This window comes from Leopardus geoffroyi, chromosome A3 (genome assembly GCF_018350155.1).
Source record: "Leopardus geoffroyi isolate Oge1 chromosome A3, O.geoffroyi_Oge1_pat1.0, whole genome shotgun sequence".
Classification (NCBI taxonomy): domain Eukaryota; kingdom Metazoa; phylum Chordata; class Mammalia; order Carnivora; family Felidae; genus Leopardus; species Leopardus geoffroyi.
In genome coordinates this window covers 125,346,944-125,372,281 of record NC_059336.1, presented here as the reverse complement: position 1 = coordinate 125,372,281, position 25,338 = coordinate 125,346,944, and the positions used below count along the sequence as shown (strand labels likewise).

Below are 25,338 nucleotides of genomic sequence, written 5' to 3'. Positions count from 1 at the left end.
GCTGTTCCAACAAAATGGCAAAAGTAAACTTCAAGATGAGTGTCAGTAGAGAGAATTAGAAGAGACAATTAAATAAATACCTGGATGGAAATTCTGGGTCTGGTGCCATCAGCAGAGCACACAACATACATTTTAGACACATTCTAAAGACAATTTCAATAAGTCATCTGAGAAGATGAATCAAATAAATCCCAAATCTTAAGAACAGATTGGTTGCTATGTGGCTTCTTGCAAGTGGACCATTAAATCAACTTTTTTAAAACTAACAGTTTCTCCTGTCATCACCAAGTGAAGAAGTGGAGGGGGAAAAAAATCAGTTAGCCAAAGGAATGACATTCAGATGTTGAAAGGCTGAAACCTGAGGAACACTACCAAACTGTTGCTAAAAAACAACAAGGAGCTGGTGTTGAAAATGAAGACACAAAGGAGCGTGCTCTCCAAGGCTTAGCGCATGGTCTGTGCCCACACGTGCTGACTGGCATCAGTGATCTGCCTAAGAAAACACAGTAGCTGGTTTCCTTCCAGAACCTTCTCACCTATGGTTGTAACTCCGTGTGACGGTGGTGAATCTGGAAGGCGGATGATGACCTGCACCTCCTCACACGGCGCTGCCTTGCATTTCTGCAACCAGCAGTCATCTGAACCTCTGGTTTTGTCTGACCCGTTGATCACTTACCACCTTATACTGTAGGCTGTTGGCACATCACAGACAGATTCACTGGCCCAGGAGCTCCTGCACCCACCAAAGGCAGCACAACTGAGGACAGAAAACGCCAGCATCCCCCATGGGCCCGAGGACATGGAGTTGGCAGCCAGGGGTATTTGGTCCCAGGCTAAACTATGTGACTGAAACCCAAGTCAGAATTCTTGAGAGAGCACTGGAATAAGAATAAGAAGACATGGAGATTAGCCCAGCTGTGGTAATAACTGCCTGAGAAACCGTATCACTCAACTGCTCTGGCCTCAGTTTCCTGATTCAGAAACAAAATGGTTTGAGTAGATGATCTCTCTAAAGGTGGAACAGAGATGCCTTCTCTCCCTCAAAAACCACTCTGCCATGTTAGCCGTGCGATCTCAGCCCACCTGACCTCAGCTCCTCAGTTCCTCATCCGACTCAGTCCTAGAGTCGTAAGGATAAAATAAGTTATAACGTGTTACAAATTTAGGACACTATCTGGCATGTAGAGATTAAGTATTTAATATATGTTAGCATAAATAAATATGTTATAACTCATTTGTTCAAGTAACTTGGAAGCAAGGAGAAAGCAAACTATGGTAGCCCTCTGATAGCATGAACGCTTTTGAGATTATAATAGGGACTGGCCGCACCTCCCCATTTCCCCCATAATGTGTCTGCTCATCTTTCTTCAAGTGCTTTGTCACTTTTATGGAATTATTTTTATTACAGATTAGCTTTTCTCTATTAATCTTTATTGAAGAATACTCATAAAAATCAGCATACTTTTGTGTACTTCAATAAAGAAAAATTGTCTTGCTTGCTTGTTTGTTTAGACTTTGATGTGTCTTCTAACCTTTGACTGAGTTTTACAAACCAGGCACTTAAATGCACGCCCATCAGAGATGTATTAAAACACACGAACAACAACTTCTTCATGTTTATATGTTTAGAAAAAGAGAAAATGAAAGCAAAAGAGATTTAGGAATTTCTCTTACACTGAAGAAACATCTGTAAGGAACCGAGTCATTTCTTCTATTTCTTTTTATCCTGCTAAATACAAATGTAATGGAAATTCTCTATCACGTAAAATTTCAAATAGCCAATCCTTGGGTGGGAGGATTAGAGTAGGGTTTTTTAAATTTCCGTCATTATAATATCTTTAATTTCCAAATTTTCTAACATGACCTTGTATTTTATAATAAGAAAAAATAATGTTATTTTTAAAGGTACTCATTGGTCCAGCAATCAGCCAGACTTGTACTAACTGTTCCATCCACCAAACAGAAGGCATCTCTTTGGGGGCCAGGAAAACTGCCAAGAGAGAAGGTAGTGTCTCCCTCTTGGAACTGTACAGTTTCCGGAAGAGACAAGACACACAGATAAAGTGAACTGAGATACATTTAACACCAAAGGGGATGTTCAGAGTAAATAAACCTAAAGCAAGAGAAGGAGTTGGAGTTTTGGGGCTTCTTTGTAGTAGGATCATCTCTATCCTACATTCACTAATTTCACAACCATGAGCTTGAGAGTGTCCTGCTCACCAGGCCCTGCTGTAGGCTTCAGGGGTATAATGATGAAAAAGATGCCCTTCCTGCCCATATCAAAGCCATTGGATAATAAGGAGATACAGAGACCTAAAAAGATCATTTAAAATGGGCTGATGAATGGATAAAGAAATTGTGGTTTATATACAAAGTGGAATACTACTTGGCAATGAGAAAGAATGAAATATGGCCTTTTGTAGCAACGTGGATGGAACTGAAGAGTGTTATGCTAAGTTAAATAAGTCAGAGAAAGACAGATACCATATGTTTCACTCTGATGTGGATCCTGAGAAACTTTACAGAAGACCATGGGGGAGGGGAAGGGAAAAAAAAGTTAGAGAGCGAGAGAGCCAAACCATAAGAGACCCTTAAAAACTGAAAACAGGGCGCCTGGGTGGCGCAGTCGGTTAAGCGTCCGACTTCAGCCAGGTCACGATCTCGCGGTCCGTGAGTTCGAGCCCCGCGTCAGGCTCTGGGCTGATGGCTCAGAGCCTGGAGCCTGTTTCCAATTCTGTGTCTCCCTCTGTCTCTGACCCTCCCCCATTCATGCTCTGTCTCTCTGTGTCCCCAAAATAAATAAACGTTGAAAAAAAAAAACTGAAAACAAACTGAGGGTTGATGGGGGGTGGGAGGGAGGGAGGGTGGGTGGTGGGCATTGAGAAGGGCACCTGTTGGGATGAGCACTGGGTGTGGTATAGAAACCAGTTTGACAATAAATTTCATATCAAAATAAAATAAAGTAAAATAAAATAAAATAAAATAAAATACAATACAATAAAATAAAATAAAATAAAATAAAATAAAATAAAATAAAATAAAATAAAACAAAATGGGTTACTGAGGGTGTGTAGTGCTCTTTCATATACCTATTCATTCAACAAAAATGCACTAAACAGTTTTCCTGTGTCAAACACACAGAGAGAGGCATGAGTAAGAATCGAACTGCGTCCTCAGTGAAGCTTCCATGTGAATGGTCAAGGATACATTGCAGCCTCCAGTGAGATTGCAGAGTGTATATTGTTACCTGCCTTCCATAAAAAACTGAAGCTTGAGCTAATGTGCCCAAAGCCACACAGCGACTAGGGGCAAATCAGGGCTGGAAACCAGAACCTTTGGGACCCAGTGTTTGTGGAGCCTTCACTTCTCCATTGTTGGCTTCCATGGAGGCAGAAGTCTTTCTGAACTACTCTCATCATGAGAGAGCAGCTGTGAGACATCCCTTATTCCTGAGTGGGAATAAAAAAACCACGCATTTTAAGGAAAGCACGAAAGGTTTGAGTGCAGCCATCCATCCACCCAGACATTCACCTAACAGACATTTCCTGATGCCACTTGGCCACCATAGCCTTCCATGGGCCAGGCCATTCAGAGCTGTTCACATTTCCAGGGCACCTGGGTGGTTTAGTTGGTTAAGCGTCTGACCTCGGCTCTGGTCATGCTCTCATGGTTCATGAGTCCAAGCCCTGCATCAGGCTCTGTGCTGACAGCTCAGAGCCTGGAGCTTGGTTCATATTCTGTGTCTCCCTCTCTTTGCCCCTCCCCCACTTGCTCGATGCTCTCTCTCTCTTTCTCAAAAATAAATAAGCATTTTTTTAAAAATTCAAAAATGTTCACATTTCCACATCAGTGCATTTCCAGCCTCCCTGGGCTGGGAAGATTGTCAGCTACCAAGTGGGAAAAAGAATGTGATTCAGTCACATGAAGGAAGGGTGCTCAAAGCTCTGAGCTGAGACCCACAGAATTAATTCCACTACATTCTCCAAGCCTGAACTGTGGTTTTGGTGACGAAAGGTTCAAACCATCGTTGCTGGAAGAGCAAACCTACGGCGCCATCCACCTCGTGGAGGGCGAGCACGCAGATGTGGTTTTGTATTCCATGTCTAGACCCGCTGCTTCCTTCTAGAGGTTAGGTGTGAGCAGAGAAGGCCAGGATGGAGGGGTTTGTGGGGCATTCTCTTCCATCTGTTCTGAAGCTGCCCCTACTGAGGTGGAAGGTGCTAGAAGATTCTTCCCCAAGTCACTGTGAGAGTCAGAGCTGTGGTCAAGAAGCATATGTGCTCACCCTCTGGGTGGGTGGGCAGTTCAGCCTACGCTGAACATCAAGCCTATTTCTGTTGTTTGGTTCCTTCTCATTTTCGGCTCTTCTGAGCCCAGGTTTAAGTGGCAGGTGGGGCAGTGCTAACTGCACTGGGCTGGCTCCCAAAGCCAGAGTTCCTATGCACTGACTCAGGGGCCTGGGTCAAGTCCACAGTCTCTCTGAGAAAATTCCTCATCTGCACATGACCGAGAATTTTCGGAAGCTGATTTTGGCAAGTGCTGACTAGTGGGCCACGCTCTCTGCCCAGCACGTGGTAGGCATCACCTCACTTAATCCTCGCATCCAGTGAGGGTGCTGTCATTATCCCTGTGATAGAGGTATGAGAACTGAGGGCCGGAGAAGTAATGTGCCAGTGATGGAGGCACTGGTGAGAGGAGGAACGAGGTCTCTGCCTTTGCACTCCAGGACCTGAGCTTGTGGCTCGGCGGTCAGACTTGCATCGTGCAGGCCATCCCTCATTATGATGGTTTGGCTTATGAGTTTTTGACTTTACAAATGTGCCAAAGTGGTATGCATTCAGTAGAAATCATACTTTGGATTTGGAATTTGGATCTTTTCCTAGCCTGGCGAGATGCAGTCCAATCCCTTCATGACACTAGGCGGTGAAAACACTCCCCGTCAGCCACATGACCATGAGAGCGAACAACCAATACGCAGACACCTCTTCTGCACCCATACGACCATTCTGTTTCTCACTTTTTGTACCAGTATTTAATAAATTACATGAAATATACAACACCTTATTATCAAATAGGCTTTGTGTTCGATGATTTTGCCCAGCTGTAGGCTTAATGCAAGTGTTCCGAGCACATGTGAGGTAGGTGAGGCTAAGCTATGATGTCTGGCATGATCAAGACATAACCCCATTGTAAGTTGAGGAAGACCTGTGATAACTTTGTCTTATTCCTGATTTCATTGGTAATGATTTTTCTGTTTCTCTGTAAGAAGGCTGTTAGATGTTGGTGACATATGAATCCTTTAAAGCATTTTTTAAGGGACCCTTCTCATTAATTTTAATGTTCTTGTTTGCTTTGACTTGGGACGAGCCTATGATTCCATGTTCTAAATGTTTTAACAAACACATCAGATAAAACAAATAAAGCCAAAACAATAAGGTCTCAACATCCCAGTGCTAGATGTGTAGTGTTTCTCAATTTTCCTTAATAATAACATCGCCTTGGATGTTTGTTTTCAAAAAAAAATCACCAGACTTCTCTCCTGGAAATTCTGGCTGAGTAGTATGGAGTGAGGCCCAGGAATCTGGAATTTTAATACGGTTGCTAGGTGTTTCTAAGGAGGAAGATGTGCACAAGTTACCATAAGGCAAACTATGTGTTATGGTGGTTTTATAAAACAAACTTCGAAGGATATTTGAAAATTTTAATAAATGAAATAGACTAAATAATACAAGGACCACCTGCATAGTTTAACTCTGACAACCTAGCTAGAATAGCCCAGGCCCTGGAATCCAGAGGCCCTGAGCAGTGACCCCAGTTTTTGCATGAACTAGCTTTTTAAATTAGACATGTATCTTTCTTGTCCTAAGTTTTAAAAGAGCTTTATCAGGAATGAGTGCTTAGTAGATATTTTTCTGAGCCTCTATTGGTATGGTAAGTAAAAATAAAAGTACTGAATATGTGCCAGATACTGTGTTAAGAACATTATAGTTATTATCTCACTTAATCCTCATAAAACCTCTGAGAGAAAGCACAACAGATTATTGGAAGAAGATCACGTGATATGAGTAAACATAAACAGGCTAAACTTTCTTAATAAAAAGCGGAAGACCTTCTCAGGTCAAGTTAGAAAGTGTAACAATGATAATATGTCACCTGTAAGTGCAACGAAGTAAATGACACAGAAAGGTTAAAGGCAAAAGGATTTTACCCAGATGTATCAGGAAAATGCAAATAAAATTAGAGCAGGATTAGAAGTAACAACATTTAAAGGGGGCAAAAAATATTAAATGAGTAAAGCAATACTTTTCATATTGAAAACTAGTAACAATCGTATAAGTCCTAAATACTTATGTGCTGAATAATTTAATATTTAGGTAATAGTTTTTAAAAACTATTTTAATCACAAAAAGAATGCCAGCAATGAAACTCACCAATGCAAATTTGGGGGAACCAACCCTAAATTTTCACAGAAGAACAAGTTGAATAATGTGCATTGAAAGCCTCTGTGGCCTGATTTCACCAGCAGCTTCACCTCTCCAGGTCAGTGTCGTCACTGAGATCCTACCTGTGTCACCACAACAGGATTCCCTAGACTCTGCTCCCTCTGACACATGATTCTCCATGGAGCCTTGTTTTCAGCCCAAACCCTATCATGTCTATTTCAGAAATTCTTCAGTGTTACAGCATGGATCCCCGGTTTCTAGTGTGCGTGTATACAGGTATTTTTCTAAATGTGTGTATTTCATTAATCAGTTCAGTGGACGATGGGAACCCCCAAACCCTAACCTCTTGTCCAGAAGATTCTTCTTGAAGTACTTTATAAATGTGTTGAGAGAAATATTTTAAAATAAAATAAAAATAAAACAGCTTCTTCGGTGCCTGCTTGCTGCAGACAGAGCAAAAACTCAAGGCTGACCTTGGGATAGTCCGCAGGAAGGTGGGTACCTCTCAGCAGTGCACTTGCCCCAAACCCAGGAGGGACCACAGGAGATTTCAAAGAATGGCAAACTCCCTGATGTCTCCTAGGCCTCAGTTCTGTATCCCAGATGACGGTGGAGTAGACAGTTTAAGGAGGTGTTACAAAGTAGTGATCGAGAACACACACTGGACAATTGTATCACATATTTGAAAGTTGCTAAGAGAGTAGATCTTAAAAGTTCTCATCGTGAGAAGAAAAATATTTTTGTAACTGTGTGTGGTGATGGATGTTAACTAGATTTGCTGTGGTGATCACTTCACAGTATACACAAATGATGAACTGTTGTATATCTGAAACTAATATAATGGTACACGTCAATTACATACCAATAAAAATTTAGAAAAAAAAAAAAAAAGAATACACACTCTGAAATCAGGCAGGTCTTGGGCAGATTATTTTGAACCTTAACATCCTTGTGTGTGAAATAGGGAAAACATCTCACAGGGTCTGTTGCAAAGCAAAACAGGAGAATATACACAAAGCACCAAGCAGGGGAGTGCACACTTGATTTTCAATAAATATTACTACTGATACTATTATTGCTGGTGTTATTAATGAGACTAAGGCTTACCCGAAAAAAGCTGCTTCCAGTTATTGGAAATACTCCAAATCCAAATATTATTTCATGTCAGAGAAAACACGGTTAATTCAGATGGCTGTGGGTGAGACAAATTCAGAGAGCACTCAACAGCTTTACATCGTTGCAGCTCCTCAAATGTTAAATTGAGCTGGTGACATGGCCCCCTCGGCCAGCCACACACGTGGGACAGCGGCCCATTCACACAGCACTCGCTCACTTGGAACTAGGAGCAGCCGGGTCCTGTCCTCCTCTCCTGTATTCCCCCAGAATTGGGGTCTTAGCGCTGACTGCGCACCTCTCTTGCTGACCCTGTGAAAGTCTCTTCTCTTCCAAGGTCAAGTTCAGGAGGCTGGTGAGGATAATCTCCAACACTAACCCCCTGTGACCATTATTCTTTCCTACTGTGACAGTCACTCTACTGCGAAGCTGAATTCCCAAAGGCAGGGGAAGAACCACCTCAGTAAGGAGCCACCTCTCTGGGGCTCACTGGGCCTCTAGTCCAAAGTCCTGTGCTTTTCTGTTTCCTTCCATGAGGGTATCACCTCCTTCTTGTCCATCTCCAACGTGTCCCCAAATGTTGTTTGATTCCATGAATTACAAAGAAGTGCGTTTGGAGACGCTCAAAACAACCCCTTGGGAATATGAAACCAAACTGGGACATTCAAAGGCAAGAGTGTCATTTGCAGTCAAAAAATCATGATAAAAGCATTACAATACTGGAGATTCCCAAGGGTCTGAGGACTACTGAGGCTGGAGAAGCAGGCTCTGAGGTCTGTGCTGGCCAGGGCCAGGAAGCACACACCTGGCACAGTGGGCAGTGAGACAACAGAAAGAATAAGACGTTCTCAAATTAGGAGAGGTAAATTTGGAATAGCAGACCAAGTGCCAGCAACTACCGAGCTCTCCAAAACAAATTAGCTCAATTCAATTCTCCTTCATCAGAAGTTGGTTAGTTAGATAGAGTTAATATCATCCCTCTCCCTTTCCATTTCTCCCTCATTGGGAGAGCTGAAAGAATCCCAGGAAAACATCCTGGTCCAGCAACTGTGCTAGAAATTAATTTTGGAGACTGAAAGGTTGCCATGACTTGTGTGGGGACACCAATCTAAAATGCTGGGGGTGAGAGGGTGGCTGAGAAGCATGGGCTATCTTCTAGGTCACACGTTCATTCATTCATTTATCCATCCCACCCAGCAACATTTGCAGATGGCCGCATGGCAGGCACGGGGGTGAGGGGCAGCATGAGGGAGGTAGCAAAGATGGCCTGTAGGAGCACCAGGAGAAAAACCACAGGGCCTCACAGGGGCACAAAGCACAGTGCCAGGAAAGAAGCAGCAAGGGGGAGAGCATTTCTGGCTGCTGGCGTCCCAGGAACCGGGCTTGGAAAAACGAACAAGGCTTTGATGAGCAGAGAGGAGGAAAGGCCAGTGCTGCTGGAGAACCCAGGCTGAGCAGGCCCAGAAGGTGGGAAACCCCACAGGAGCCAGTGCACTGGCTCCTTCCTGGCTCCGCCGGGGCCAGCACCCAGGTTTCCTACAGCTTCACTTCACCACGCCAGGCACTGACAGGTAATAGTTGTCCCTTGACTGCACCCTGGAATCAGTCAGCCCTCCTCAGTAGTGCAAACACTACTGTGCTGAGTCCTACCTCCAGAAAGTCTACTTAAGGCACTGAACTGGGGGTGTGGCCAGGGCATCAGGACGTGTCACAAGCCGCCCAGGAGCTTCTCGTTTTGACTGGGGATGAGAACACCCGCTCCAGGTGATCCTCACTGCTCCAGGCCCTGGCAGAAACCACGTGGCCTTCACCCAGCCTCCTCTGCACCCCTGAGCTGTCCAAGAGACGACAAGCGGCTCCAGGAAACGTGAAGACCTGTACCCCACACTGGAGGGGCGGGATGGCATGGTGGCTCCTGTCTTGGGGTGCCTCCTGCACACGCTACTTAGTGACTCTGGCAAGTACACACCTCTCTCAAGCTCTGGTCCCCTCCTTGTAACAGCGACCACACGGAAAGAGCAGTGATGGTAGAACACTGGGGTCCCACATCTGTTTGAGAATCTAAAAGCTTCGGATTCTGTCCTGAAAAGAACGTACCTGCCCATACCCAAATGTGAATCCCTTTTCAGAAGTCAGCAGACTCCACAAAGATCCTCCACAGACCGAGGTTAGGCACGCCTCCTGCAAAGGGTTTGAGGCTTGCCTCTCGCTGGCTCCAGAAATTTTGCTCTGGTTAGGGTTTCATTCACGCTCAAGCTCTTCTGAACCTGTTCAGCTCTCTTCAGATCACGAGGTGGGGTGGGGGGAGAGGGGGGGGGCGGTTGGCAAGACTGGTTAGGAGCACTGAGTCTCAACCAGGCTGTGCAACAGATACGTAAACAGAGCAAGGTGAACGCGGAGGCCGCTGCATGGTGAAGAGAATGAGAACCAGATGCCCCAGTTCAGGGAAGAGTGGAGAGAAAGACAGCTGCCCGAGGGGGCTGCTCTGTGGCTTACCCCTAATCAAGGCTCCCAAGGAACAAAACCAGAGGAAGGCAAGACGGGAAATCACCGCCTCGGAAGGACTGGGAGCGGGAAGGTGGAGGTGAGGGAGCGCCGAGGTCAGAGAGAGAAGAAAGGCGGTCTTTTCAGAAGCCTTAAAAGAAGACCTGGGGGAACCGGACAAAACATGTCAGTCAATAGGTATTACTGATTTCCTAGCAGAACAGCAGGCGCTGTGGATCAGCTAAGCAGGAAAGCACCCTCCCTGAGGAGTCATTATATAAATTCCTGTTGTGTCCATAGATGCGGGAGGCACTCATTCAAAAAGAAAATATGTTTTATGAGTTTACCAGTGGTGATGTTTCTCCTCCAAGCCCTGCTGATAGCCCGGTACCCAGAGCTCTCCTCTCCGGCTGGGCTCATGTCCTCCGGGCCCTCAACCACATCCTATTTTTGCTGTCCACACATCCCCTTCCCGAGCTCTTGCTCATATTGAGCAAGACCCTTGCTCTGCCCTAGAGCTGCCCGACGCTTCCCCTCCTTCCAGATGGATTCTGTGTGTTCCTCAGAGTTCGGTTTTGCCACCTTTCAGGAAGCTGTCTCAGATTCTTTTCATGCACTCTGGGAACACACAGTTTTTCCATCCTCTGCACTCCTATGATGCTGACTTGTCTGTAACGTCCCTCTGGTATTATTTACACACTTCTTTGTCTTATAAATGTAACAAAATAAAAAGGAGAGAGGAGGTCACTAACCACAGCTGAGGTTTATAGAAGGAAAGTTGTATTTAATGGTGGTCTCCTCAGCTCCACTGAACATCTTTGGATATACACATTTGGGAGCAAGGCACGAGGCAAATTCAGCCACTTTATGTCAGTGTTTGCAAAGGTACGGTCCACAGACACCAGTATATGAATCACTTTAATGGCTTATCGAAAAATGCAGAACAAAGTTTTCATACAAGGAAGCAGAATTCTGGAAAGAGAAAAGTCTATGAGTTTAAAAAAAAAAAAAAAAAAAAAAGGCCCTGGGACTTCACAGAAAAGTTGGAAAGGTATTTGGACTTTCATAAGCTAGAATTCCCAAAATGGGAGTTGGGAGCTATGTCAAGCCTAGATCTCAAGGAGCACAAACATCCCAGCTGAGCCTGAGGTGTGCCTTGCATTTCCTGCACTGGAAGGTAAACCTGTAGCAGTTAAAACTTTCATAGTACAACCCTAGCTCCATGCCGTACACTTAGAAGGTGTTGGGGTGTGTGTGTGTATAATATACATATATATGTATCTGAGTTATGGGAATTGACAGTTTGAGAAGAGTGTAAAATAATAGAGAATTGGTCCAAATACAAGCCACACAAAACACCGACATCTTGAAAAAGAAAAAAATAAGAAAAATATTCTAAGGTGATTGACCCAATTTTGGAAATTAGTATCTCAGTTTTAAAAAGTTATGCATGGAATATCAACACATATTATATATATAGTTATATATATAATATATATCAGCTTTTATATCTTGATCTATATCTGTATCTATATCTATATATCTATTCCCAGAGAACAGAATAAATTAAAGTGGTCTACTAGAGCATCTCAAATTGTTTTCCATCAATTTACAGGCTCCGTATGAGGACTGTGACGTCTTGTTTTGCAAGCAGCATAATTTGGAAATGCTTGCTCATCCTTAAATTTGGAGGTCGATAATTTCCTATTGGATACGTTGACTTTACCAAGTGTCTCAAACTGCCATCAATATATAGATAAGGTCTCAGAGTGAACTCCAGTCTGATGTTGTAAGGTCTGGGCTACATTCCAGATGTGGCAGAAGATCACCCCCAGTCGATTTCAGAATTTGCATCTGGGTCAAGTGCCTGTGAGTGTTGACACATTGGAGGAGTTGAGCGTTCCATTGGTCAGCAGTGGGTAGTGGTGCCACAGAACTCCATTACATGCTCCAGCTGTTCAGTACACGGTACTGAACCAGATTCAAAGTAAAGAGCCCCACTGAAGTTCCACCATACCCTCATCCCCATCGCCTATCACCCAAAGGGATAATGTCAGTCCACTGGTTTTGGCCTCTGACACTGTTTGTGTATTAGCCCTACCTCCATATCTACATCACAGATTTCTCTGTCTGTCACATCAGCCAGAGATGTCACATCCCCAAATCTTTTAATTCAGGACAAAAAGTATAGGAATAGAATTGAATATTGTAATTAAAATTCTTAAAACCACCTAAATAGACACAAACGACATGTAGTCACAGTTCCCTAAACCTTGCTTCAAGGTCATATCAATATCAATATCAAGGTGACATCAACATGTTTATACACAATTCAACTTTCTCAGTTTATATTTACTGCTGACCAACCACCTGTAATGAAAAGAGCTTCTGAGCTGTCAAGAAGACAGGATTCAGTACATGAAAAGTTCACTCTAGAGCTCTCAAGAGGGTGGGGAGAACTTCTGATCCCCCAGAACTTCTCTTTGAGGCAGCACCTGAGTCTCCACTGAAGAGCTGGGAGTTGCCACTCCAGTTTCCCTGTGATCAGCTCCTGTAAGCTCTTAGAGTGACACAATTCATGGCACCTGGTCTTTGTGACCATAGTGTTCATGAGTATTCAGCCATCTATCACTGGGGTGCTGCTCAATTGTTTGACTGCTGATCCCTTGCCCTAAGATAGTCCAAACATGGTAGTGCAGATTGGAGTGGCAGAGGAGAACCAATATCACAGGGTGTCATGTGCTATAACACACAAATGGACACAATGCTATAGCTTTCATTTTGCCTAAACAAAGGAGGTAAAGTCAGACTGGGTGCTCGGGGACAGGTGATGGAGAGCTAGCAAAAGCTGGGGGCACAGCATATGCAAAGGACCAGGGGCCCACAGTGTCACTATAAAGCACCAAAAGAGGAAGAGGAAGAGGAAGTAGAATGAGGGATATGACATCAGAGAGCTTAAGACCCAAATGCTAAGGACCTTAAATGCTAGGCTAAGCAATTTGGGCTTCACTTGAAAGCGATGGGGATACACTGAAGGCTTTTGAGTTAAGGAGTATCACAGTCCAATGTGACTTTTAAAAAGATAATACTGATCTCACTGAGGGGTATGGGTAAATTGGAGAGGTGTGGAATCAGAGATAAGAAAATCTGTTACAGGATTTTATTTAAACAGACCAGGAGAGAGGCTGTAAGAATGCATTTGGTTTTGAAAAATACATACAAAATAAATTCAGTTGACTATTGACTAACTGAAATTTGGTGTGTGTGTGTGTGTGTGTGTGTGTGTGTGTGTGTGACGCAGACAGAGAGAGAGAGAGACAAAGAAGACAAAGATCCTAAAGATTCAATATTTGTTGTATTATTAAGCTAAAAAAATATGTGGCCCAAGGCAGCAATGATGAGTAGAAATGGAGTGGATATTGGGTGTGGAGCCTTGGTAGTCCTACGATGCCACCAGAGAGAAGGAGATTGGGCTCTGGAAATGGAGGTGAGAATCATGGGCAGCCCCACTCTTGATTTTGGCTCAAGTCATGATTTCATGGTTCATGAGTTCAAGCCCTGTGTTGGGCTCCACGCTGGGGATGTGGCGCCTGCCTGGGATTCTGTGTCTCCCTCTCTCTCACTGCCCCTCCCCCACTCACGTGTGTGTGTGCTCTCTCTCTCTCTCTCTCTTAGTAATAAATAAATAAAAACTCTTAAAAAATAAAAATAAAAGAGGGCTATAAGGAACACAGCCTTAGGAGGAGACTGATGAGTCAGAAAAGTAGAAAGTGACCCAGGAGAGCAGAGGGGCAGAGACCCAAGGAAAATAAAGGAACAGCAATGGGAAATGCCTCAAGGGTCACCATCATAGGCCACTTCTTCCATTATAGTGACAGTGACATTTGGAGCATGCACCCACCCCCCTCTAAAATAAGACTCAACTTTTGATCTGACTGCAGTGTGACAGGTCTTCCAGGTGTCACCCAGAAGTCAGCTCTAAACAGGCTGTCAGCTGTGGTAGCCGTGGGAGAGAAAGGGACGGTCCCTATCACCTTTCTAACGTAGATGGACATAAAGTTAGGGATGTGCTTCATCTAGGATAACCAACTGTTCTGGTTTGCCAGGACACAGGAACCAGGACAGTACAGAAGGATCGCTTCTTTCCGAGCCAATGGTAACTATGGGAACCAGATTCCGAGGGCTGATCGGAGGTCAGGTCCCACACATTGTCTGGACTCCACACAGGGTGAGGCAAGGTCCTTTTGGGGGCAATGGGTCCTCTTCATTTGAAGGGGTCTTGATTCTGGACTTTTCCAAGGCTAAGCAAGAACCCTTCAGGAATTTCCTGGGGCAAATACCTGGAGCTAACACCTATCCCAGCAGTAAAGATCACAGAACAAGATGGCCTTTGCCAGTTTCATACCAGCCTCCTGATGATTCCCTGCCCTGTGTAGGTAACCACAGGCTTGGGGTGACAGGGTATTTCTGCACCCTACAGGTCTTATGCACCCTACCTCCCACTGGTTCCCACCTCTCTGCTGTCTCAGCCAGTGTAGACACATCCTTAACCACTCTCATGCCATTGTCTCCACGACCCATCTTGGCTTAGGCTTTTCCTTGCCAGTATGCTCTCTCTACTCTCCCAACGGAACTAGTAATAAGAAACAAGATTGGCACAATGTAATGTATAACAAATATTTTAGTTCAAAGGAGGTTCTCATCATGTCTGGTTGGTTTGTTAAGGAGGTGGATCCCCGTTCATCTGTCTCCCCATATGATGAAAGTAATTCACAGCTGTAAAACACTGTGGCTCCCTGAATCACAACATTTATATTCTGGCCCATGACCATATCTTTCCTTCTCCACCTCCTCCCTGTTGTCATCTCTGCCCTGGTCTTGAGAAGGAGACCTGCCATCAGGCAGGACTTACAAGGAGCTGGTTCTAAGAACATGCCAGTCTTTTGGCTGAATTTATATAGGCCATTAATTTCCCTGGGCCCATATCCAGAAGGAGGAGAAAGGGGGGACAGGGAGAAGAGAAAGTTCGAGAGCAGTACATGGATCTCATGCTTTCCTACATCTCCCCACAGTTGAGCAGCATTTAGCACTTTGAAAGGAGAACATCCTGTTTCCTGGCCACTCACTTCTGCCCCTCACTCTGCCCAGCACCCTGCAGCTGGGACGGGTGGCAAACAGGGGCATTCTCCTCTGTGCAGAGTATAATCTGGGAAAGGGAAGGAGGGCAGCTCTCTCCCAGTACAGGAGATTCATCCAGACCTTACTCCCCCAAGTGTTTATTCTTCTTTCTGACCCCACAGAGAAAAAAAATCAATTTTAAAATACCAATTAAAAATCCCTTCTCCCAGTGCGTATTTGGTTACAGTAGTCTATATCATGCTCCCCTCCTTACAGATGTGTAATTGCCCTGAAAGCAGAGTTGTCCAGAAGTGAAATATTAAATAATTCAAACCTAAAATGTTCCAGAGGTAGAGCAAAGAAGGCCGGGTGTGTGTAAGTAACATACGATGTAGAACCAGGAAAAACACACACACGCACACAAAGCATGCGCAGTGCACTTTTGTGACTGCTAAAACTATAACATCTGGAATGCCATTCTGGAAACCTTCCAGATGTTTTCCATGAGGAACACTTTGTAAAAATTGTTAGCCTTCTAGGCATTTGTGAATTTTGTAAGGAGAGTACACTCCCAGGCCCACATAGGAGCAAATATGGGATTATAAAGTGCTAAATGCTTTTCACAACTGTATAAGCAATAATGCGCTTTGGGTAAATATTCAGGGAAAATTATTTTTACAGACTAAGTGAATGGATATGTTCCAATCTGCAATTAGATTTGTATTTCAGAGAAATCAAGGAATGCAGGACAGCTCGTCTTAAGGCAGCCTGCCTGGGAGCCAAAGCTCCTAACCTGGGCAACATCACACATCCTGGTCATTAATTTCTTCGTTTGTAGTCATTCCAACACTGGAAGAGGCTAACGTAGTTTCATAGCTTGTTATATTTATCTTCCTTCCCGAGGATTTTTATACTGCATTTTATAAATCCGGCTTCAATTTATGTGTAAGCCCCATAATCATTAGCTTAATGTTGAAAGAAAGAAAGAGAAAGAAAGAAAAAGGGAAAGAAAGAAAGAAAGAAAGAAAGAAAGAAAGAAAGAAAGAGAAAGAGAGTGAGCTTGCGAAGAAAAAAACCCACTCCAACAACAATGCTTGGGAAGCCCTTGGAAGAATTGTTAGTTTTTAAAATGCATAATATATAAACATCTTAAAGGAATACCCAGCGTCTCTTTTGAAATCAGAAATTATGTGAAGCAAGGAAAGAATCATAAAAGCTTATTGATTTCCTGAACCCACTGAGTAAAAGTATTTTTAAACCATGATTCACATAAGGGATACATTTGACACATCAAGAGAAACTGGAAACCAGGCTCCATGCAGCCACATCAGATACTGCTCTGAGCCGAGTTTGTTTACCATTACAAAGTGAAAAGAAATTTGCTTTTCCTCCCCTGCTCCCTTTCCCTTGAGGATGGCGATTTTTATTGATTTTGTCCTTCTTTATAAAAAAAAAGTCGAAGTTAAACGTCCATGATAAACTAATCAGAAGCCCTGACATTTCTGCATATTGCTGCTGTCCATCCTATGTGGGCCTTGACCCCAAACCCAGAGACAGAGTTCCCGAGGTCTTTTTGTTTTGAGATGCTAACGGTTTCCACTTCCTCAAAAAAAAAAAAAAAATCCATCAACTGGGATCTGCAAGATACTCCCAGAAAAGATCTGGAAAGGCAGAGCCTTTCAGTAAATAGGTGAGACGTCTGACCTGGAGGCCATGAGAAGGGCCCAGAGAAGACAGGCCCAGCAGATGTCCAGAGGGCTGTGGGAACTTTAGCACAGGATGATGGTCTTCCCCCTGCCTGCCACTTCTTTGTCTCTTTCATTTGAACTCCTCCTCATCACCTGCATGGCATCTCCACCAGGAGAGCTTTTTTGGGGCAATAGTAAGTCAATAGTAAAATGGAGACGCACAGCCCAGCAAGGCAGAAGAAAGTAGGAGCATCTTCCATTTGTTTATTCCATAGAGTCCTGGTGAGCCAGCACTGGGGTCTCGGTGTCTCAATGGGACTCCCTCATTCCTATGTCTATTGAAACTCAAAGGAGAAAGAGACACACTGCCACATTTTGCTGTGACACTCCCAGTGACACAGACCACTTTCTCAGGTGGTTGGTTTCGAAACACCATGCTTCGCACAGGTTACCCTCAGCTCTCGGTTGCTGGTACGTGAAAAGAACAGAAAGCTAAGGATATCCCAACTCTACTTCAAGACTGCTTCAAAGACAAAGGAAAAGAAATGAGAAATGGGAAAATGCCCAACGAATCAGAAAATATCGCAAGGTCAACCCACCTGGTATAAATCAGCGTGCACAGTTCCAGAGGGTCGCATAGAAACCTCACGCTCAGGTGTAATTTGCCCATCCCGAAGTATTTTTCCTAGTAGTGCCAAATGCCATAATGCTCTCTGTCAGTGATTTGAAATTATTCTATAAGCTACATATCGGGTACACTATTGTTAATGAAATGCACACAAGATGATGAACAACTTCCTTTTCCTGCTGGAGCCCCAGCTGCAAGCAGTGCCTGGATCCTTCGTGCTGTAAATCAGCCCTTTGTACTCCAGGAGGATTCAATGAGCTGCAGGTGTGGGCTTGTGGAAGGCCGCCTGGGATTAGGTAGCAGCATTTGATATGAGATCCCAAGCAGCACTGGCAATCTACACGCCACATGCGGCCACAGGCTTTGGAGAAAGCAAAGGGAAAACGCTGATGAAATGTGGCACGGGACCATGGAATGCAATGTCAAACTTTCACATCTGCAGGACAAGAAAGAGAGTTCCTAATTTTACAGTGATGATGTCATTGAGAATTCATGACAGTGGAAATGATGGGCCAAGGTTTGCAAACTTAACCACTTAGGAGGTTGCTAACCAAAGGTTGAGCTTTTCAAGGGACAGTGCGGGTTTAAATGTAGTGCTGCTTTGCCTTCCTGGCCTGAGGCATCACTGGTGTGTGTGTGTGTGTGTGTGTGTGTGTGTGTGTGTGTGTGTGTGTACACACATGTGTGTGTGAACATGTGTGCACACATCTGCACACAGGCGCTAGAGAGATGGGACAGGAAAAGAAGTTTTATTTGAGAGGTGATGCTTTGCACAGGCGTATAAAGCTAATGCTTTGCATGCCAAACGTGTCCTTAGAAATATACTGTCTCTGTGTAATTCAGCATAAAACATTGCTAGCTGTCCTTAATAACAATATATTTTTTAAAGATTGATTTCAGACACTCTAGAAAGTCACCAGCCAAAAAAAACCATCATAATTGCACACTTTCTCCTCAATGTTAACTACTAAGAGGCTCTTCTTTTTAAATATTTTCTTCTTACTTGGGGCTGAAGAGACGTGCAAATAAGTCTGGTTTTGTTATTAGCATGCTGATAAAATATATATTGAAGAAAACATATCTTTAATTTTTTAAGAGTCTGTTTTTCATTAGCTTATCTTGATAGTTTAAGTTAATCATTATTTTCAACCATATATGATTTAGATATTATGTCATTAATTCATGTATAGTCCATCTGAGTAATGATTGTGGTTTTCTACTTTACAAATTCATCTACTTCACCAAGAAACCAAGAGAGTCAAATTCCATGCAACATCTGGTTTCCATTGAATGTAATTGCCATTTGCAGAGTTATAATCATGTGTTATTGTAAGGACCACGGTGTCAATCACTTCCCTAATGGGGAAAATTCAATGCCTAAATACCTGGGAGAACAAGAAGCTGACTTAAACAGGTGCATTCAGACACTGGGTTTTAAGTAGAATTCTAGCCTACCCATTTAAATAAATCATTTTAAGGAGAAACAATATTCTTTCCATCCCCTGTAGCAAGGGAAAGCATAATACCCAGGGCCTCAATCTCCCATGCTCAGTTCCAGTACTATATCACATTTAATCTTTTTTAAAATGTACAAATATGTCCGTATCGTACTGACTCCTCATGTGGCGTGCACTTGGTGGGAACCCCTCAAGGCCAGGCAGGAGTTTTGAAGACTTTCTGGGGACGAGGACATCTTCTGTTCTTCCTGCCTTACATGAACTCAGTCATCTCTTTTATAACGCAAACAGGCTAAGCTCGATGTAAAGAAAATATTAAGGGCTCAAAACTACCAAGGTTATTATAGCCCTTTCTAGCCCAAGGGGTTTTTGCTGGGATAATCACGTAAGAGGTTAAAAAATCATGAGGTGCTGTGTTCTCATGTGCAATATGTAAGCACTTTATGGCAAAAAGTGAATCACATCTCCGTGACCTCAATCCCCATTGTGTTCCTAAGCCAAGCCTTCTTTGAACTGGTAAACGTTTGGCCACTTCACTGAGAGAACATTTCCGAAGGCAAAAATAACATGCCAGGAATTGTGCTGGACATTAAGGATGCAAAGATGAATAAGACAGAATCTAGAGCACAGGTAACATGGTAACATGCAGTAGAAATGGGCCCATGTGTCATGGCAGCAGAGCAGGGTCATTTTATCCCACCTGATTGAGGAGGATCAGGGAGTCCAAGAAGACGTCCTGGAGGACGTAAGAGCTGAGCCAGGTCTTAAAGGATAAGCAGGAGTGGAAGGCTTCCTGTATGTGAGCTGTAATAAAGACATGTGATTTTAGCTGCTGCTAATGAAATGCTTATGGGAATAAACTTCATGATTCAATACAAACACTGTATAAAGGTAATTTACAATCCCCTTCAGTTCATTCATTCACATACTTATACAGAGGCTAGTTACTAACCTCCTCACTGAGCCTACTCTTTTCATGCATAAGGACTTAGGATGCAGAACAGAAGCAGTTTCTATTATCTTTGGCATTATCGTTACCATAAAACCATCTTAGGTCTGAGGAACACTCTGCAATCCACAAAAGACTTTCGAAGACGTTTTATTTTCTTATTATAATAGGGAAGGAAGCACAAACAACAGATGAACTCCATTGCAATTCACAGATCTTAAAAGGTCACGGGTGAAGAAAGGCCTAGAACCCGGGTCTTTAACTTCCATTCTAAGACTAATTGGCTTAAAACGTGCAGCCTCACCTCGATGAGGAGGTAGGAAGGGAAACCTTAGCACCTGGCCCATCGTTGATGTTCGCCGCAACTGAACAGATGAACACATTCCCAGCTCTTAATTAGACATGCATATGGAGAAGGCTCGTACACAGAAACTCCAAACCAGAGCTGACATTCTGCACCATTTCTACTGGGGTCTATCATGTGCTTCGAGACCATATTGACGGCACTGTTACTCTCACGCTTTTCCTTCTTTTCAAGCAACTAGTCGAAGGGTTCCACATCCCCTGAGGCACTTCCAGACTCTCAGCTGGTGAGATAACCCAGAAATGCTTGCAAGGATGGCCTGATGAGGCAAGCTGCAATGAATGAGTGCTTGTAAACAAACATGAGGATAATTAATAAGTGGCAATGTCAATAAAATAAAATAACTTCCAAAACAGGAAGGTAAGGATTAGAGAGCCAGTGTAAGTGAGTGGCACTGGATCAAGACCAGGGATCCTGGCCCATGGGTTGTTTGTTTAGCCCCTATGAGCCCCGGGTGTTATCATCTGCTCAGCCCCTCCCCCAAAACCCCAAAAGCTTGTTGCAAGAATCGACAGAAATATATAAAGCTGTGCAAATTATAAATAGTGAGCAAATTCAAGGAAGTTGTCATTATCCCTGACAAATTGAGAGGTGCTTCCCTTTGCACCCAAGGCTGCCAGATACTGGTTTATAGTAATAACATCTGTCCGGCGGAGGCCCCACTGAAGATCATAAGACCCACGGAGGCAGGAATCCGGTTTCTAGGTTCTCTGAAGTGCAGATGAGGACTCTTTCTCCGAAAACTCCTGTTGCTTTTTTGGTTTTAGTTTTTAGTTTCTTTTTTTTGTTTGCTTCTTTCTTTGTTTAGGAGAGAGATAATGACTGAATTCCAAGGGACTTTAAGGCTCCTTGAGTCTACAGCTTCCAGAATGCCCAGGTGCTGGCTATAACTCGCAGAGTCCCATACTGCGACATGGCAGAGCACGTGACATTCAGAAGATTCCCCCGACATTGTATCCCAAAGCTTCTCAGAAGGCAGCCAGTGGGAGGCTTTTCAGCCTCAGGATTAACGACTGGCCCTCTTTGTTGGAATTGCTGGGAGAATCCGTGCTCAAACACGCGTGTGCATATGACGGCAGTTCACAACAGGTAATGACACAGATAACAAAAGGCCTCTTGAAGGCACTCGGTCCCCAGAAATTCCTCAGAGTATAAAAGAAGGCAAAGTGACAGACAGTTATATCAGCGTCACCTGCGGAAAAGAATCTCCTCCAGGATTAGTTGTCAGGACAGCTGACGATCAGCTCCAAGGCACACCAATCATCAGTTGTGGGGGACGTAGGTTAAGTTCCTGGCCTTTTCTTGGCCTCAACTTGCAGACCAATACAATGGGGGCAATATTTCTTGCTGTTGTACTTTATGGGATAATTATAATAATTAAATATGAAAATTAATCATAAACTCCAAAGTGTTATATTCATTATAGTCAGTAGATCAACAAATGTGTATATACAACATGCCCTATCACCAAGCATTCACAGATGGCTCTACATCGTATAATAAGAGCTGATGTTCACTGCACACTTGCCACATGCTTGCACTGTGCCCGGCTGGTCACAGGTTTTCACCCGTCTAATTCTCACAACGGACGGATGTGGGCACCACTACTGTCTCATATTATCCAGGCCCAGATTGCTTACGTAAAAAGTAGCACAGCTCACAAATAGTACAGCCGGGTTTGGACCCAGGAAATTAGCTCCAGCGCCTGTGTCCTCAACCACTATGCTATATGGCCTCTCCTGTATACAGGACTAGACACACAACCACATGCATTTTTAAACTCTCTGTCTTGAAACAACTTTAGACCTATGGAAAAGTTGCAAGAATAGTACAAAGATTTTCCTAAATATTTGTCACCAAGATTCGCCAAATATTAACACGTTAGCATATTTGCTTTATCATTCTCCCCCCCATACATTCACGTATTTACATTTTTCTAAACCCTTGGAGAGTTAAGTTGTAGACATGAGGCCTCTTTATGTCTAAATACCTCTGTACATTTCCTACAAACAAGGACATTCCCTTATACAACTCCAATATATTTACTACAATCAGAAGTTAACATTGGTACCGTATTATGGCCTGCATTACAGATCGTATTCACGTTTGGCTAATTATCTCAGTAGTATCCTTTATAACAACAGCTTTGTGGGTGTTTTTTTTTTTTTCTTAATTTTTTTGCCCCAGATCCCATTGAGGATCACATGTTGCCTGACCTTCACATTTTTTAAGGCAACTGAATTCAGTCTTTTCTTGTGTTTTCCCCTGATTAGATTCAGGTTATGCATTTTTGGCCAGCATACCACAGAAGTGATGATGTGTCCTTCTCGGTGCATCATATCAGGAAGCATATGATATCTATTTGTCCCATTACTGGTGATGTAAAAACACATATATTTTTAAACCATAGCCCTTACCCTGTAACACATCTCCCCAGCTGCCCAGGGAGCTCCCTAAGGGTGGGGCAGGGCCTGATTCGTGTGCGCATTCTCCACCACACCCTGCATGGGCTATATACTCAGTCTGTGCTCAGTTTTCTCATTTCTGACTCAGTCTTTCCTGGTGATTCTTTCATGGTCACTCCCTATAACGACAGAGTCAAGGACCAGCCTACCTGTTTCCTCCTTCAGGTGAACTCAATTTAAGGAGCACCTTTTCCAAGTCAGGCCCTGACCCAGATGCTGGGGAATACGGGGATACACGAAATACAGCCCTGTGGCCCTCGGGAGATGGCACTTGCCCACACAATCACCAGAAGGAAGACAATGACACATTCACCCCTCCTCCACCGGCGAGCTCTCTCCCTCCTCTCATCCCTGTCCTTCACCTCCGCAGTCACACCTTCTTTCCCAAAAATCAGGGTCCTGCTATTGTGTCATGAATCACTCAGTATCAAGTGTCAGAAGCTTCTAATAAGTTAACGTGTTTCCTTCCTGATTGCATGTTTGGTATTATCAGCAATTTCTCAGAAACGAGATCTTACCCAAAGAAGAGATTTCTTGTGGTGAGAACCCCAGGAGAGAAGAAGGTTTCTGGCCAGCAGTGCCATTCACGACACCCCATGCCTCATACCATAGTGGGTGTCCCCTGCCTTATTGTTCTGTGAGCATGACCCCTATAAAGAACTCAGCCCCCAGTCACCCTGTGGGATGGAGAGGTCCCAATATAGACATCATGCCTGTGCTCTCCAAGGAACAGCTGAATAAGGCAGAAAAGGAAGAAATGGGACCGACACCATCTTTATGCCACCAAAAATGTCTTTGGTTTGTCCCTTGGACTTAATTAGAAAATGCAGAATCAAATCACCTATTCATTTGTTGAAAAGCTGGTCCTGTAAAGTGCCACGCTCAAGGTGATCCAGGGAGGATGCAAGAAAATCATGCTTCTGCCCTTTTGGAGTTAGCCAGCACATGCAGTAGACGTCCAGCAAACCTATCAACATGTCACTGCCCACCGATATGTCATAATAGCCTTTGACAAGTGCACATGTTACCGTCCACTCAAGAGCTGGTGATTAAAGAGAAAAAGCAACACAAAGTGCTGCTTTCAAAGAAAGTGGTCTTACTCTCTGGGGGCGGGGCACATGCTGAGCCCCCAGCAGCTGTGCAGACAGACAGGAGGCCGGACCAGCAGGGTTAAGAGCACGGGCTCTGGAGTTCAAGGGCCTGGACTGTGGTGCCAGCTCTAACGCTTGCAAGCTGGGGACTGCAGATAAATTATTTAGCTGAGCTAGCTAAATTGCCCTCCCTGTAAAACTCCAGTCTTAACAAAACCTTTCTCATAATGTTCTGAGGACTGAGCTAGATAATTCTCTAAGTTGTCTAGCTGTGCTACCAGACAGATAATAAATCCTCAAGAACTGATAGCTATACTTGGATGCCTTAGGCTTTCTGGGGCTGGGGGCCTCAGTATAATGTGTATCTACTCCACCTCTACGTGGGCCCCGCATTTCTAAACAACAGGGCAGCAAGGGGAAATCTTCTATAAAACTCTACTGATATGTTTTTATAGAAGCCTATGAAAATCTGTATAAATTCTGTATATCTATAGAATATTCTAGATATCTATAGACATTTGAAATTTCTATATCAAAGATGGGGGAGGGGGCAATGCTCCCTGATGTCAAAGGTCCCAAAGGAATCCTTCTGAAGAGCTCCCTTTACAAGGTGCTACAAACTTCCAGAAGATAAGTACCCAGGACTCTGCTGGAATCTCTGTGCCCTTCACTGCTAAAAAGGAATCTCTCTGATTGCCTCCGTATTCGAACTTTAGTAATGGAGGCAACTTTGTCGCTTTTTTCCTCCACCTTATGCATTTGGTACTTTCTAAAAAGTTTGTATCTTGCCTCTTTTACACTTGTTTCTAGGTAGCTTTCTTTTCTTTTTTTCTTTTTTGTTAATTTTTTTTTTTTTTAACATTTGTTTCTGACAGACAGAGAGTGACCAGGGGAGGCGCAGAGAGAGAGGGAGACACAGAATCCGAAGCAGGCTCCAGGCTCTGAGCTGTCAGCACTGAGCCCACCACGGGGCTTGAACCCATGAAGCGTGAGATTGTGACCTGAGTCAAAGTCGGACACTTAACTGACTGAGCCACCCAGGCGCCCCTTAGGTAGCTTTATTTTCAATTGTTAGTGTATCTTTTGACTTCTGACATTTCTTCACGTTTTAACTTCTATCTAAACTTAAATGTACTGAGGTCACTTTTACTTTTGGCCTCTCAGCTTTTCAGGTTTACTTTTTATACTGTTGTTTCTCCAAATCTCTTCATATTTGTTTACTTATATTTTTGTTTTCCCAAAATTTCTTAACTTTTATTACCTTTATTTGAACCATGTTTGGATCTTCTCTTTTTATAATAATGCTATTTTTAAGTATTCCAACATTACATTTCTTATCGTTCTAAATGTAAAATCTGTCTTCCCTCTCTTACTTGATTCCTTAAGTCTTTCATTTCTACAGTTTCTGGATTTTACCATTTGCCCTGTGGCTTTTATCTCCTTTAAACAGTTTGATGTTCTCATTGACCGAGAACATCAGGCAGAAATCTTCACCTTGTTGGAGGGGTCACAGTCATATTCCAGAGTGATTCAATATC

The 25,338-nt window shown here is 43.6% G+C and overlaps 1 long non-coding RNA gene across 3 annotated transcripts in view; it reads right to left on the bottom strand.

Moving 5' to 3' along the window:
- LOC123579770 overlaps window positions 1-23,648 on the bottom strand; it is a 30,631-nt gene extending 6,983 nt beyond the window's left edge. For 2 of the 3 annotated variants that reach the window (XR_006702938.1, XR_006702939.1), the window contains exons 1-2: window positions 23,551-23,648; window positions 19,632-19,735 (exon numbers count right to left, since the gene is read on the bottom strand). This is a non-coding gene — a long non-coding RNA (uncharacterized LOC123579770). Of the gene's footprint in view, window positions 1-17,444; window positions 17,532-19,631; window positions 19,736-23,550 lie in introns of those variants that run through there. The other variant, XR_006702940.1, reaches the window with a different exon arrangement.
- Window positions 23,649-25,338: the final 1,690 nt, after the last annotated feature.